General features: G+C 39.9%; 1 long non-coding RNA gene across 1 annotated transcript in view; it reads left to right on the top strand.

Moving 5' to 3' along the window:
• Positions 1–247: 247 nt before the first annotated feature.
• Positions 248–14,892, top strand: part of LOC127049806 (uncharacterized) — a 32,475-nt gene continuing 17,830 nt past the window's right edge. The window contains exons 1-3 of the long non-coding RNA XR_007774063.1: positions 248–772; positions 9,522–9,690; positions 10,183–10,284. This is a non-coding gene — a long non-coding RNA (uncharacterized LOC127049806). The remainder of the gene's footprint in view (positions 773–9,521; positions 9,691–10,182; positions 10,285–14,892) is intronic.

Here is a 14,892-nt window from a genome sequence, read left to right on the forward strand (position 1 = left end):
CGGTAAGTGGCTCCCACTCCTGTCCCCTCTCCTTCCCGGGGGACGGGGGGGGGGTCGCCGCAGTGCGCCCCAAAGCCGAGCAGCCCCCCTGCCTGGGGAACTTTGCCGGAGCCGGGAACTTTGCCGGGGGCTTGGGCTGCAGCCCGCCGGGAGCTGGCCCGGGTAGGGAGAGGGGGCGCTGCTCGCTCCTTAGACCTGCCCCGGGCGTGCCGCTGCTCGGGGAGGGTGGGCAGCTGCGCCCCGGACTTGCCCCAGCCGGGAGCGGGCACCAGTCCCGCCTGCCCGCGCTGGGACTCGCCCTGAGAGGCGTTTCCTGGGGGCGGCGGCCTCTTCCCCCGCCCTTGGCCGGTGCTATCGCACCTGAGGCGGGCGGCTCTGGCGGTGCAAGCTCCGATCAGGCGACCAGCCTCCCTCGGGGAGGGGGAAGCGGAGGCGCCGCTCGCAAAATTGTAGCCGGGAAAGCAGCAGCAGCAGCGGCGGCAGCGCTTGGGAACTTTTCTACGGGGTGTTCGCAACTTGTCTGAAATTCGGCTGGGGCTCGGGGGCGGGTGGGCTCCTCGGATCCCCCTCTCTGGTCTGGGCTGCCGGTGGCCCGGGCTGCTTCATTGCAGCCCCGCCGAGCAGAGCAGCGAGGGCGAACCCCAGAGGTAGGAGCAACCTGTCTGCTGGGTCTCACCTGTTGTGTTTTGGTTCCAGCCTGCCCCACGCTGTAACAAACTACGCGCCAGTGCTACTGAACAGGACGCAGCTGGAGTGAGATCTGCAGCGACTGGTACTTTAACCCACCCTCGCCCGCTGTTTGCCCCCAGCCCTAGTTTACTCTGCACTGCATACAGGAATTTTCTGTTTTCTGGCAGGAACAAAAACGGGAGCAGGTAGAAAGAAAGGGTGACCAGATGTCCCGATTTTATAGGGACAGTCCCTATTTTGGGGTCTTTTTCTTGTATAGGCTCCTGTTACCCCCACCCCAGTCCCGATTTTTCACATTTGCTGTCTGGTCACCCTAACTCCAATGTCCTTTGATTCCTGACACATCAACATTACTATATTGTTATAATTAGCTGAAAGTGTCTGAGTTTAAGGAAGGCTTGAAAACAATTTGAAGAGGTGCTTAAAATGATTGCATAATTTCAGCCTTAAGGATATCTGACATCTGCATAGTTGTATCTTGTAACTTTAATTGTGACTAGTATTTATGTGCGTTAAACGTAGCTTTACTTAAATATGACCAAACTTAAAATCATCTGTGGCTTTGATCCTCTGGCATACCATAGTAACATAGTCTTAACAGATGTTAGTTTGTGTGGATAACTATCCAGAAGGAAAATATTCTAACTATGCCTCATTTAAAACAATTAAAAGTTAGAGAATTTTTAAAAAAAAGAGTGGGCATGCACAGTCAACAACAGTGTGCAGAAGATAAACTACATCAGATCTCTAACTCTGAAAAGTCTTTTCTTACATTTTCAAAAGTAATTCTACTTGTATGTATTTACTTCAAAGTTTTTAATCCTTCTGTCATGTGATTGTTGACCATGTAAAGTAATCTTGACTGTTCTCAGGCCCTCTGGAGTGTTTTTTTTTCTTGTCAGATTAATATGTGCAGCAACATCCTTTCTTCAAATCCACTATTCATATTTGGAGTTAAAACATGCCTGTGGAGGAATGTGTAATGCATCATTATGTAGTTCTATCAAATACCATTACAGAAAACTGTATCCCTCTTTACTTACAGAAAAAGTGAATCTGCATTGTCTCCCTCAGTCCTCCCTTCACTCGCTCGTAAAAATCTTAAATATATTTTAACTTTATTTTGAAGGTTTTGCTGATGAAAACTGGTATTGATATGATTGTTTTTGTGACAGTAGTTTCCTGAGATTAATTGGGGTTTGTGTCCCATTATGCTAGGCCTTGTACAAATATATAAAGACCTACAGTTTCAAAAATTACTAGTGATTTTTGGGTATCCAATTTGAGATGCCATTGGAGGCCTGATTTTCAGAAAGTTTTGAACACCAGTATCCACTGAAAATCCGCTTTAAGATGTTCCCGAATCTCTAGCCACTAAAAACTTACCTATGAAGATAAGTGACAGTGAAGAGGCAAAATAAAATACATATGTGATCTTTTAAAATCTTTATTATTATTGTGGTCACAGTCTCTTTTGCCAAACTTGTGACAAAGTTATGCTCTTCAAGAGTTACAGCCACGTAATGCACTCAGTTGTGTTCTTAGAAAACCTCTTCGTTCTAATGTTGTAATTTACTAGGCTTTCATCCTGTGAAACAAACTGTTTTTCCCTTATGGGTTAGAATGAAATGAAAAAAGGGTGTCTCAGTGTACTTGATTAAACACAACTAATAAAATACAGCTTAGTCGTATTAAAGCCGACAATATAAATACTAATTAATTTATTGAAAATAAGTTATCTATCCTGTATATGCATACATAAATTTAGGTTATGTAGAATTTAAATGTAAAGATGACATTACTGATTTAGAGGGTGCCATTACACATTGACCAAACTTAAAAAGAATATCTCTTTAAAATCTGTTGACATTTAATTGACCTTTTTAAAGTTCATTCTGTTAATCATACTCAAAGCGCTAAAGCTATGGTTGACTGCTCTGGTGTTCTTACATTCAGTCGTGCTCAGCATATAAATTCTACAGCATAATTGCTACTTATTGAGTAAGAGTTGCTTTTCTTCTGTGAAAACGAGAAAGTTTTACTTTGCCTTAGGCTGGATACTTATTGTAGAGTTTGGATTCAAAATTCTTTCATGACATTAATTGTTGTTGTGTAGGGTGTGGCCTCTAGTTAGAGAGTAATGGAAATTTTTGTCTCCTTAAACTGCACTTTTTTTTTCTCTTTCCTGAAGCATTTTCAAATAGGGAAAGGTAACCTTGAAAGGTTTAAAGGTTATATTTGTCTAGCACAAATTAAAATGCAGGGTTTCAGTATTTTCTCTATGAGCCTTTACATTAGCATCTTTTTAAAATAAAATCTAGTCGTCTTAATACTAACATTCTGAATATAAAATGTTGGTTTGGAAAAAACTTAGCTCTAAATGGTAATAGTTGTATATGGGAGAAAACTCTTACTACTGCATTATGGCTCTTAGTCACAGGACTCTTTTAACCAAAAATTGTATAGATACTCAAAATAGCAATATTATTGAGAGGCCGCTAGTAAGGGGTCTGAGGATTAATTTCTGTTACATCTATGTTCTAAAGGCCAGATTTGTAACTGAGGTAATATCTACTGCTGTATATCTTAGCATTTCTGGGATTTTTGTGTAGTTTGTAGATTAGAATTAAATTTTTTCTTATGTATCAGTTTTACAAGTAATCTCCCTTTATGGAAAGTAAGGAAAGCATGTAAATGCAGACAATGAAATCTAATACCTGTTGGTCCTAATATCAATAGCCCTTCATATCTTGGATACTACCATTAAAAATTAATTGATTCGTTAATTAAACATATAACTACTTAAAAAGATTGGACTCCAAAAGAGAGTGATGATTGTTTGGATTTCTAAACTATTTTCTTGACGCTGAAAAAAGCAAAACCTAGAACACTCGATCCTGAATAGAATGCATACAATGCAAAATCAGAAATTGTTTTTCAACCTCGTTCTCAAGTTGTGATCTTGCTACTGCATGGATGCAGTCAGACCCCTGCCAACTTCACTCTGTGCTGGGACTCTCCTTGGGAAAGAGGATCAACCTCCTGAGGTCCCTTCCAACTCTGATTCTATGAACACACACACAAGATGTATTTTAAAAAAAACAACCTTACAGATCAGAAAGTTCTGATAGGTAATTTATTTACCACAACACTAGTGATCTAGGTCAAACGCTAAAATAAAACTATAGTGTGTCTGTATATTGGTGAAGTTGATGAAATAAATTGACAAAAACCCCAAGTAACTTAGACACCAACATGATTAAACTATGGAAAGATGAGCTAAAATTCTCTGTGTATTCCATAGCTGATATACTTTCATTTTGTATTACTCCTGGATTATACAAATGCAGCTAAGGAGGATGATCCTGCAATCCTAACCGTGAAGCTGATGTGAGCTTTGGCAGAATAAGGGCTGTAGAATCAGGCCAGAACTAATATAAATTTTACTGAAGTATGTAAGGTTGTGTAATTGGAGTAAAGTCATATTTCTCATTGAATAAATGGTTTAAAAATAATTCATAACACTTCATGCTCTGCCTCGGTTAAAAAGTTTCTAGTACAAGGTGGAAAATGGCAATACGTACCACATTTTCCTATGCCTGAGGATAGTATTCTTTCTATGTAAGCAGCAGGAGACTTGCAAGATATGCAAGTGATAAAATCTTGACTGACTGACACAGTATTTCCTCAAAATAGAAGTGAATATATCTTAGTGCCCTGTTCTGTTTTTGTTTTGTTTTTAACCAAAACACCAATCAGACCTATGTTGATTGTGTCTAACAAAAATCTTTTTTAATCATTTACTATCAAAGCCTCTGACTGCTATTGTTTGGAGATAATATTATGGGGTGGTTTTTGTGAGCTACCTTTTGGGAATTAGGTGAAACTAACAAACTCCTCTCTAGAATTCACACTCTGGTAATCGTGACTGTAGGGCTGTGCAGGCAAACCCTTAATGAAGAAAACCCTCTGTCAATTACTTACCAGTATATATTAACTAACAGTTACATTAGAAAAGGATTTCATTGGCTTATTAAAGGGTACTCATTTTTTGCATTTAGAACACCCTTTCAACCAAGGATCTGGAAGCACTCTTACCAAGTGAGCATTATTGACTTGGACTTAGGAAATTTAGGTTCAATTCTTGATTCAGCTGCAGATTCCTCTCACTTAACACAGTGGTTCTCAACCTTTCCAGACTACTGTACCCCTTCAGGAGTCTGATTTGGCTTGTGTACCCCAAGTTTCACCTCACTTCAAAACTACTTGCTTACAAAATCAGACATAACTATAAAAGTGTCACAGCACACTATTTCTGAAAAATTACTTTATCATTTTGCCTGTATGAAATTTTTGAGTTGATGTACACCATGGAAGACATCTGTGTACCCCGGCGGAGAACCACTGACTTAACCTGTACCTCAGTTTCATTTCTGTAAAATGGAGATTATACTTTACTACACCACTGTGGTGTTTGGAGGACAAATCCATTAATAACATCAGGTACTCAGATACTATTGTAATGAGGGCCATATATAGATGTTAAGCACTTTGGGGAAGAGAACAGGGTCAAGGTTTTCAAAGCCAACTAGTACACTCAGGTAAAATGTACACTTTTAACTGGTGCGTTTTTTTTTTTTTTTTTTTTAACTCAGTTACATTTTCCTCTACTTCTAGAAAAGCTGTAAGAAGCAACTCTTTAATCAGTAATTGCATTGGAGGTAATAGGAACGTAAAGGTATAACATTAACAGGATTTCAGTCCATGACCCTGGCAATAAATGTCAACACTTTATCCCCTGGGTCATGGTATTTAATAACCAACCATGGGAACAAAAAGGTGTTAACTGGCTTATAGGTGTTCTCCTCTTCACCTTGCTCGCCTCAATGCAATATTGATACCCAGAAACAGGGAATCCTTCATAAATCAACTGAGGGCTAGAATTCAAGCATGTTTAGCCTGCAATTAATATCCCACTCTATATTTGATGACAATTAGAGTTAATTTACTATGCTTTGTGCTTCTTCAAGGACAAGAATGTTTCCTTATTTTAGCTGTACACTTCCCTGTAAACAAGCCTCTTATCAAACCATTTTAATATGTGGTGTTAGTGATAGTTTGTGCAGAACACCCAGAAAATAGTTGAATTGCTTTGTCAGTGCAGTGCCCAAGATTTCCTATTATGTGTGGCACAGACTGGTACATAAATACCATGGATGTGAAGTTAGCAACCAACTAATACATTGCACTACGTTTTAGTGAGAGAACTTTGACTAAAGGCATTAGTTCAAATTCCTGCTCTTACGAAAGTTCTATGGGATCTGTGAAATCTCCACAGATCTCTGCTTGTTAAGATCTTGACTAAAAAGATCTCTGTACAGTAAAAGAGTGGAAGTTACCTTATCAACACCTAGTTATTTGAGACTACGTAGCCCCTGCCATGATTTGAGCTAATTGTTCCTAGGTGTCTAGGCATTCCTGCTCTCTGTTTCTGCGCACAGGAAGAGTGGCAATGGAGAGGAAAAGGTTTACACCATTTTGTGTTTTCTCTCTTCATGGGGCAGCCAGGGGCCTGCCTGATGTAAATTTAGAGCTGTCTCCAGGCAGTGGGAAGCCAAAACTAGTTTAAGCACAGGGCACTCTGTAGTTGCCCGCTCCCTACCCTGGAATGCTACTATGCAGGGGCTGACATCATTGTGGCAGCTTTATGCCATCTAGGGAGTTCATTGAGTACACCTAGGAGCTACCTTTTGCCTCATTAAAGGCTCTTATCTTATGTACTTATATGGCCCCCATTACTGGAGTATCTGAACAGTTCACAATCTTTAATATATTATCCTCCCAACAACCCTGTGAGGTAGGGATGTACTATCCCCAGTTTGACGATAGGCTTCTGTGCTTCGCTTACTTCCCCAAATGACTTGCCCACCATCACACAGAAAGACTGGTGGAATGATGACTTGCACCAGTATCTTCCTCAATCATAAATTAGTGCTGTAGCCACTAGATCTTTTTCTCTGGCAGAGTGGTGTAAAGGAGTCTTAGGCCTCAGTTTTCTTCTACACTAGGTATGTCAATATTTAACCATACCTAGGGCTTGAAATAGTCACTTGACACCTACCTGCCAGAGTGAAAAATATCTGCACCCCACCCCCATCCCTGAAATTTAAAAGAATAAAACAATTTTCTACTGTTCATGTGTTCTGTAGTGAACTGTAGGCACTGTCAATCAAATTTACTATTTAACTTTAACTTACTGATAGGGCTGAGCAAATAGCAGAAAAATATTTATTGAATATGTTCAGTGAATTTCATCTCTATTCATCTAATGCAGGGATTCCCAAACTTGGTTCGCGGCTTATTCAGGGCAAGCCCCTGGCAGGCCGCAAGACACTTTGTTTACCTGAGCGTCTGTAGGTATGGCCACTTGCAGCTCCCAGTGGCCGTGGTTCGCTGTTCATGGCCAATGGGAGCTGTGGGAAGTGGCACAGCCCGGAAAACAAAGCATCTTGCAGCCTGCCAGGGGCTTACCCTGAACAAGCCGCGAACCAAGTTTGTGAACCCCTGATCTAATGTATTTTCTGTGTAGCATTTGCTTACCTAGAGCTGCCTGTGTTTTACAAAAAGTGTTTGTTATAGAAATTATTCACTGAATATTGGTGAAATTTGTAAAATATATTTCAGTGCTGTTTAACAGGTCATACTGCTGCATTTCTCTTGCTTCTGTTGTATGGTTCACAGTGGATAATCCTGAGCGGTCTTGTTTCTCCCTTTTCTTCTTTCCTTCTATTCTTTGTCCCTATACTGTGTGTTCTCTGCTGTCATCTTTTCCTAAAAACTCTCTTCTCCTCCTCCCCTTGCTCCCATACTTTTCTGTTCTAACTTCCCATCAAGTCCTCCCTCATGTCTATCCAGGCTCCTGTAGGACCTGGCAATTTTTACCTGACCCTGATAACCTGAGAAAAAACTTACAGGCCAGAAATGGCAATGAAAGATCAGGGGTTCCACTCCCTAGGGACAAATACCTTTATAGGAGGGAGTTGGGATTTTTCCAACCAGAGATCTTGAACTCCCCTTGGGTGGCTCCATCTTATGTGTGAAACTCTTGCTAGTAGGTGTCTGAAACTCAAAGTAGCTCTCTCTGCCTCTTCTCTGACTTTTAGACAAAATAAGCAATATTTCAGCTGACCCCACCCCCAGTTTCCGTGCTCCCATCTCAGAGCCTCTCAGCGGTTTCAACAGTTGTTGGGGCTTCTCTGCTACTTTACCTCTTCCCCAGGTTCCTGGTTAGAGCTGGTCAGGAATTTTTGGATGAAACTTTTTCACTGTAGAAAAATGCCAGTTCATTGAAGCAAAACCTTTTCATGGGAAGTTTGGTTTTGACCAAAAAAACCCTTTTTTTTTTTTTGATACTTAAAATGTACATTTTTTTATTAGGAATGACTTCTCATTTTTTATGTTTTTACACTGTCAAGTAACTTAAATTTTGAAACAAAAAAGTTTAGAAACAAAACATGTTTTGAAATCATAATGTTTCAGTTGACCCGAACCAGTTTTTTGGGGGGCTTTTCAGTGTGTGAAAATTTGAAATTTCAGCTCGTCATCTGATTTGGGATGGTAAAACTTTTTTGAAATTGTGAAAACTGTTTCCTGCCCAGCTGTACTCATATTTGCTGCAATAGGGGCATGTATCTTTGCTTCTCTTACCTTCCTCAAGTGTCTGATTTTTGGATCTGCCGCCTCCTTGTTGCTGCTCCAGGATGTCTGGGACAGCAGTAGAATGAAATTGACTTGATTCTTGTCACTTTAAATGCTGCTCTTAGGAATCTGGAAAAACAACTCTGAAAATATAGTGGTCGGTTTTCACTGCAGCCAGAGACAGCTCTGAGCAGCAGGAGAAGCCCTGGAACTACCTGTCTTCAAGCTTAGTAACAAAGCATTTCATTAATTTATCCCAGTTTTGCATTTGGAAGGCTTTATTCTCAATCATAAGGGCTGGAAACTTAATGCTTCAAAAATCAAAGCTTAGTTTCTGCAGAAAATGACCTTAGGAAAGCTTTCTATTTGCTGTGGGCCAGTGGGTTTTTTCCACCCCTGACTATGCTTCTCAACTGTCTGAAGCCCAAATGTGGGATGTTGTGGGCTGAAGACACAAAAGGAGGGATATAAGAAAAGTAGAAAGGAAAGCTTAAAATGAAGCGAGCTCAGTTTTCAAAGATATTTTCCATAACTTCAGTATCAAGGTTAGTGCTTCTGATGTAAATAATTTACATTAATGAAATTAGGTTAATGTGGAAAAAGAAATAAACTTAATGTATATAATCCTGCAGTGCCTGTACTTTTTTTTTTTTTTTCCTCATTGCTTCTCTGTTCAGTTTTAGGCTCTGTCTATGCTGCAAAGAAGGGGTGTGTGATTCCCCTGCTTGTGTACACATATTCACAATAGCGCTTATTGAACTAGTGCAAGTGTAAAGAGCAATGTAGCTGTTGTACTGCTGTTGGCCGCTGTCAAGGTACAGTTGAGCCTAAAACTGGTAGGTATGTACTTGGCACGGCTTAGCCATCACTGCTGCCAACAGTGCTACCATGGCTACACTACTGTTTATACTCATGCTGGCTCGATGAGAGCTACTGTGAGTATGTGTACACGGACTGGGAGTCACACCTCTAGCTTACAGTGTAGACAGATTTCAAAGCAAAAGACTACAAGTTACTGGGGCAGATGGCAAATCTAGGAAACCTGTATCTATCTTGAGTTGATTTACAGAAAAAGGTATGCAAGGTACTCAATACTGGCATTTCAGTAATTGTGTTCCTTCTCTTTGTAACAGTTCCTCCAGAAGTACTGAAGATAGGATCCAGCTGCTGAGTGTGCAACTTCAGGAATAACCTTTTTCCCACTCCAAACTACTAGCCACAGCAACTTGCTATTTCACATTACCATATGAAAATCGCATCCACTTCATTGTGGATACTTCTGTCACAGATCATAGATGCAGAGTGAGTTTACCTGGAAACCTCTTGAGTGTATAGGAAAACTTTACATATAAATTGCCTAAAAATATTGAAGAATTGATAGGTTTTCTTAGCAGGTATTGGCACTAGGTCTGTGTGGTATTATCACTTACTTTAGTCCTGTGCCCCATAGGGTCTTGTAAGCTTTATGAAATGGTCCCCAAAACTGTTTCTACACAAGCAGTTAAACCTTTTTCAACACCTGCTGAAGGAGGCCAGGGCAGTCAGTTTCATGCAACCATTATCAGCCAATAAGTCATTTTCCTAGTGTAGTTTTCTAAAATGCAGAACAGTAAAGTGACATTTGCTCTTCAATCCAACTATTTGACTTGAAACTTGTTTTAATTTACTTCTAGAAAACAATGTTAATGATGGGAGCCAGATGATATGAAATGCTAACTGAGCTTCTTCAATTACAATAATCCATTCAACTAATTTTTGTAAATGTATAATACAATTTATGTCTTGAATTTCCAGGAATCTTCTCCTAATGGCCAAGCAGTGTGGTGTTCCCTGGTTGAATGTGCATCTTACATAAATTATAATGGATGCTGAAATAGGAAGAATTGGGCCCAACAAGTAAGTTCCTGGGTTCCCCCCCCAAATATTTCCATATGGAGACTGTTTTAATAGTTCTATATAACTCAATATATTATTCATCCTCCTAAATAAACCACATTAACAAGTGAAACTTACATCAGACAATATAAGGAGGCATCTGACATAAAGCACTAAGTGTTGTTCAAGCTGTATTTTGGGAAACTGATAAATCTTTCCTGTTAAGATGTCTGAACTGTCACTTTACCGAAGTGAGATGGAAAATACTGTGCTGAATTTCACCTGTGTGTAACTGCACTCATGTTTGCTCAGTGCGTTGGAATCTGCGTATCAACTCACAGCTCTAAAATATTGAGTCAAAGGCATTGCAGAACAGGCACAAACAGCTTTTATTCCCAACTCTGAGATATCAACAAATAGTGCAGCTCTTAGTTCACTATATTATAGAAAAAGTGAACACCAAATTAAATCGTAATTTCTCCCTTATCCCTGCCCATACTCTGCCAGGCCTCCACAATATACAGCCCGCAGGCCGCATGTGGCCCGCGGAGGCTCACTGTGCAGCCCGCGGCAGGGAATCAAAAGGCTCTGAGCTGCCCGCAGCCGCGGGGAGCCCAGAGCCCTTTAAATCCCAGCCGCGGCCGGGATTCATAGGGCTCTGGGCTGCCTGCAGAGATTCCCGGCTGCGGCTGAGATTTAATAGGCTCAGGGCTCCCCGCCGCCACGGGCAGCCCAGAGCCCTTTGAATCCCGGGCGCGGCTCCAGCGGATGGGCTGGGGCTAGGATTTAAAGGGCTTGGGCTCCCCTCAGTGGCAGGAGCTCTGGGCCCTTTAAATCCCTGCCCCAGCCCCTCAAAGCTCCGGGTTCCCCCAGCCGTCGGAGCCCCGGGCCCTTTAATTTGCCCCTGACAGCTCCCAGCCACCTCTTCAGCTGAGAGCCCCTGGTTGACTTAAAGTCAAGTATCACCTCCCACCCACCCCCAACCTTCCTTTTTTGCCCACAGCTGTTTTGGTGGGGCAGCGCTGGGGAAGGAGGGTTTGTTTCTGCAGGGCTGGGCGGTGCTGGGGCAGGGTGTTTCCGCGGAGCTGGGAGGTCCTGGGGGGAGTGAGTGTTTCCACGGGGCCGGGTGGTTTTGGCCCTCATCTGTTTTCTTTGGAGTAATGTGGCCCTTGCCGCTTTACGAGTTGTGCAGGCCTGCTCTATGTGATAGAAATGGAAGGATGAAGAACTTTGGATTAATGTTAAATATGAGAACAAAATCTCTGCCCAGATAAGTAGACAACGTACAGTAGGGGAATGGGTTGCAATATGCGAAGGTATGACTTTTTTTTTTTTTATCATGGGTCTTGTAAATTCCCCATGTTTTGGTTTGTATTATTATTTTGTTAGCATTTTGACATTAGATGAATTTAACTGAATGACTAGAATTTACCTTTATGCATTTGCCTGTGTCATTCTATCCATGTTTCAGGTGGTGGAAAAGTGGAGCCATTTTGGTTGCCCAGCTAACCTTCAATTGTAGCATGAGTTTAATTTGAGTGACAGTTTTGTCGCCTTTTTTTAATACCGATTCTCTCTTGCCCTTCTATACCGCCTTCACCAGATAATTCATATAATTTTTATTTGACATTCTGTGAAAAACTGAATGGGCTTATAACAGAAACTTGCTTAGTTAACTTTCCATGTTATCAGTGGTAGTGTATCATGCTAAGATGTGAACATAAAGGCACAAGTTTATGAAAACCATCCCAAAAGTGTATTAGCCTGTTGGAACACTCTTTAATTTCTCAGTCATAGTCATTTAAAATCTGTGTATCTACACCATTAATATATAAAAAGCTTTAATTACCTGATATTTCTGTTTTTAACACATTTTATTTAATGTTTTAAATGTACATATCCTGCTAAATGAATTACTTTACAGTATACAAATTGTGCAGAATATAAATTGGAAAATCATCATATAGTGGAAACACCTAATCTTAAATTGTCTTGCATAAATGGCCCTTACTTTACTGGTAAAACTGTCTAGCATTTTAGATGTGACCTTGCTTTGACTTTGATATAGATCTAATCTGTTTATCTTGCAATAGCTGAAAGGGAACCATACATGAGGAAAATGATATAGTGTATTGTTGTGACACAGTGTCCTTCATCTAATGAATTCAAACAACTAAGATCTTGTTAGTCTCTCTCTTCCCTCCCCCCTCCACATTTTTTCTATTAATGAATTGTAAATATTAGATTAGCCTTTCATCTGTCAATTTATTAATCTTCAGTTTATTACAAGGTATAATTAAACTGAAATCTTTGCCCTCTGCTATCACTGAATTATATCTAGTTAACTCAGTGTGCGTTGTGTTGCACAGTGTGTGTTCACTCGTTTTCTGCTTGGATTACATTTTACAAGAGTTTTAAGAGTCCATAATGAAGGAAATATTTTCTTAACCTTTGTTTTGCTATATAGACTCTACAAAGGGATTTATTAAGTAATTCTATCTGTAACTCGCTGAAGTGGGCATCTTAGTGAGAATTTCACAAAGTTAGTCTCAGTCATTCTGCTATGTAGAGGGAGGATCAATCTCTCTGGTCTGGAGTGTACGGCTGCCAAGTGCTAAGAATTCCTGGAATGTAGAATTGCCACAGCGCTAATAAAGTTTGCTTTGTTCCCTTAGTGACTTGACCCATTGAGGAAAATGTGGTTCCCTAGCAAGTTTTAATAGCTCGAAGTTGGTAGTGAATAAAGGGAAAGACCTCAACATAATTGTGCTTGTTTTCACCTGCTGCCTGGAAGATTAACTTTCTTAACCTTAGTGTAGAAAATATAGCCCCTGTGTTTTGAAATAGTGAGTTATGAGGACTCTTCACATTGGTTTTTTTGTAAATACCATAGATTTCTGCATTCCAAGTAGCTATATTCTTTCCATAAACTAGTTAGTTTGCTATATGATAAATTCATTTTAAGGCAAGTTCCAAGGAAAATCATTTTCTCTTTATGCCACTTTAATCACTTAACTGAATGTCTATGGTTTTGAATTAATTTGGAAAAATAGTTGAATTCTTAATCTTCAATTTCCCCCTTCATTATCTTCATAAGAAAACAGGAATTAGGATGAAGAAACCAACTGCACTACTGAGACTCGTTATGTCAGATATTGTTGTGTTTTTGATCTGTGGTAAATACTGTAATTCTGATAACTCTGTGTGGTGTAATGGCAACTGGTTATCCGAACAGAAAATTTAGTAAAGTCTTATTACCCATTTAAACTTTGCATAAGCTTTCACAGAGCATGCTAACTCCCTCCCCCACCCCCGCTTATCTTCTGCAGTCATTCTGGAGCAAAGGTTGAATAAGTTAATTTTAAGATCACATAGCTTCCCCCATTCCTCTTTGCAGAAAGGAAGAAAGCCAATCCCATCACTCTATTAAAACAGTCTTAAAATTAGATCCTCTGTTTCAGTGGATAATAAAAGATCTGTGACTATATTTACAGATACGTTTTATGTTACTGATAAGTGAACTTAGTAGATTGCATAGTAATACAATAAACACCACCATGACTTTTCAGTTAGTGTCTTGGAGGCACAAATAAGTTGCAACAAAGCATGCAAGTCACTTCTTCCATAAATCTTTTACTGTAATTCTATACCATGTGTAAAAGACACTCAAATGTTATATAATTTATTAACTATACCTATGTTTCAAACAATTTCACTAGAAGTCATAAGTTATCTTATTAATAAAAACATGTGAAAACAGGCTACTTTATACATTTGCATGTAGCAAGATGGCAACGTGGAGAGAGGTTGTACCAGTCTTCTTAAGCAACTTCCTTGGATCCTCCTGTTCATAATGTGAAGTAAACAGCTAAGGAGTGTGTATTGCTGTTGACAGTGAGCGACTGTAAACATCCTCGACTGGAAGCTGTGAAGCAGCAGATGGGGCTTTCAGTCGGATGTTTGCAGCTGCCAACTGCCACAGACGTCAAGAAATGTTTGACACCTAAGCACAGTAGTATTTTAAAACTTCTAGTGTGCTAGGTTTCTGTCTGTTTCAGAGACATGGAATTAAAACAGTAAGAGCGGATATGTTTGACTTCTTACGTATCTTGAAATGTCTCTATATAAAATCTAGTAATAGTTCATAGGTTTTTTGGTTTTTTTGAAGGAATGATGTGAAATGTAAACCAGTAAAATCTTAGAAGGATGGAACAGGAATTTCTGGAACACTGAACTATTATAGTGAAGGTGAGATCTTTGACCTAGAAAAATGCTTGCTCAACTTTAAGTGTTAAGCTAGAAGGAGGCTTCATACAGCTAAGTGTTTATACTGTATGGCTCATATATCAGGTCCCACTAAACTTTATAAGAGGAGTCTGTGTATTTAGCTTATCTTTGATAGTTCATATAGAGTTTCAAATGACGCCTTTTAGGAAACTAAGTGAAGCCTGCAAGATTTCAAAAGGGAGAAATATACCAGTTATAACAGTAAAGTAAGAATTCAAAGCTCAGCATTCTTGGAGAGAGCAACATTTTTAACAAAATAGGGGGGAAATGGCAGCATTTCATTGGACTGGTTTTTGTGGCTTATATACCATGTTGTGTCTCATGTATAGATATTTTTTCAAA

Source organism: Gopherus flavomarginatus, chromosome 4 (genome assembly GCF_025201925.1).
Source record: "Gopherus flavomarginatus isolate rGopFla2 chromosome 4, rGopFla2.mat.asm, whole genome shotgun sequence".
NCBI lineage: Eukaryota > Metazoa > Chordata > Testudines > Testudinidae > Gopherus > Gopherus flavomarginatus.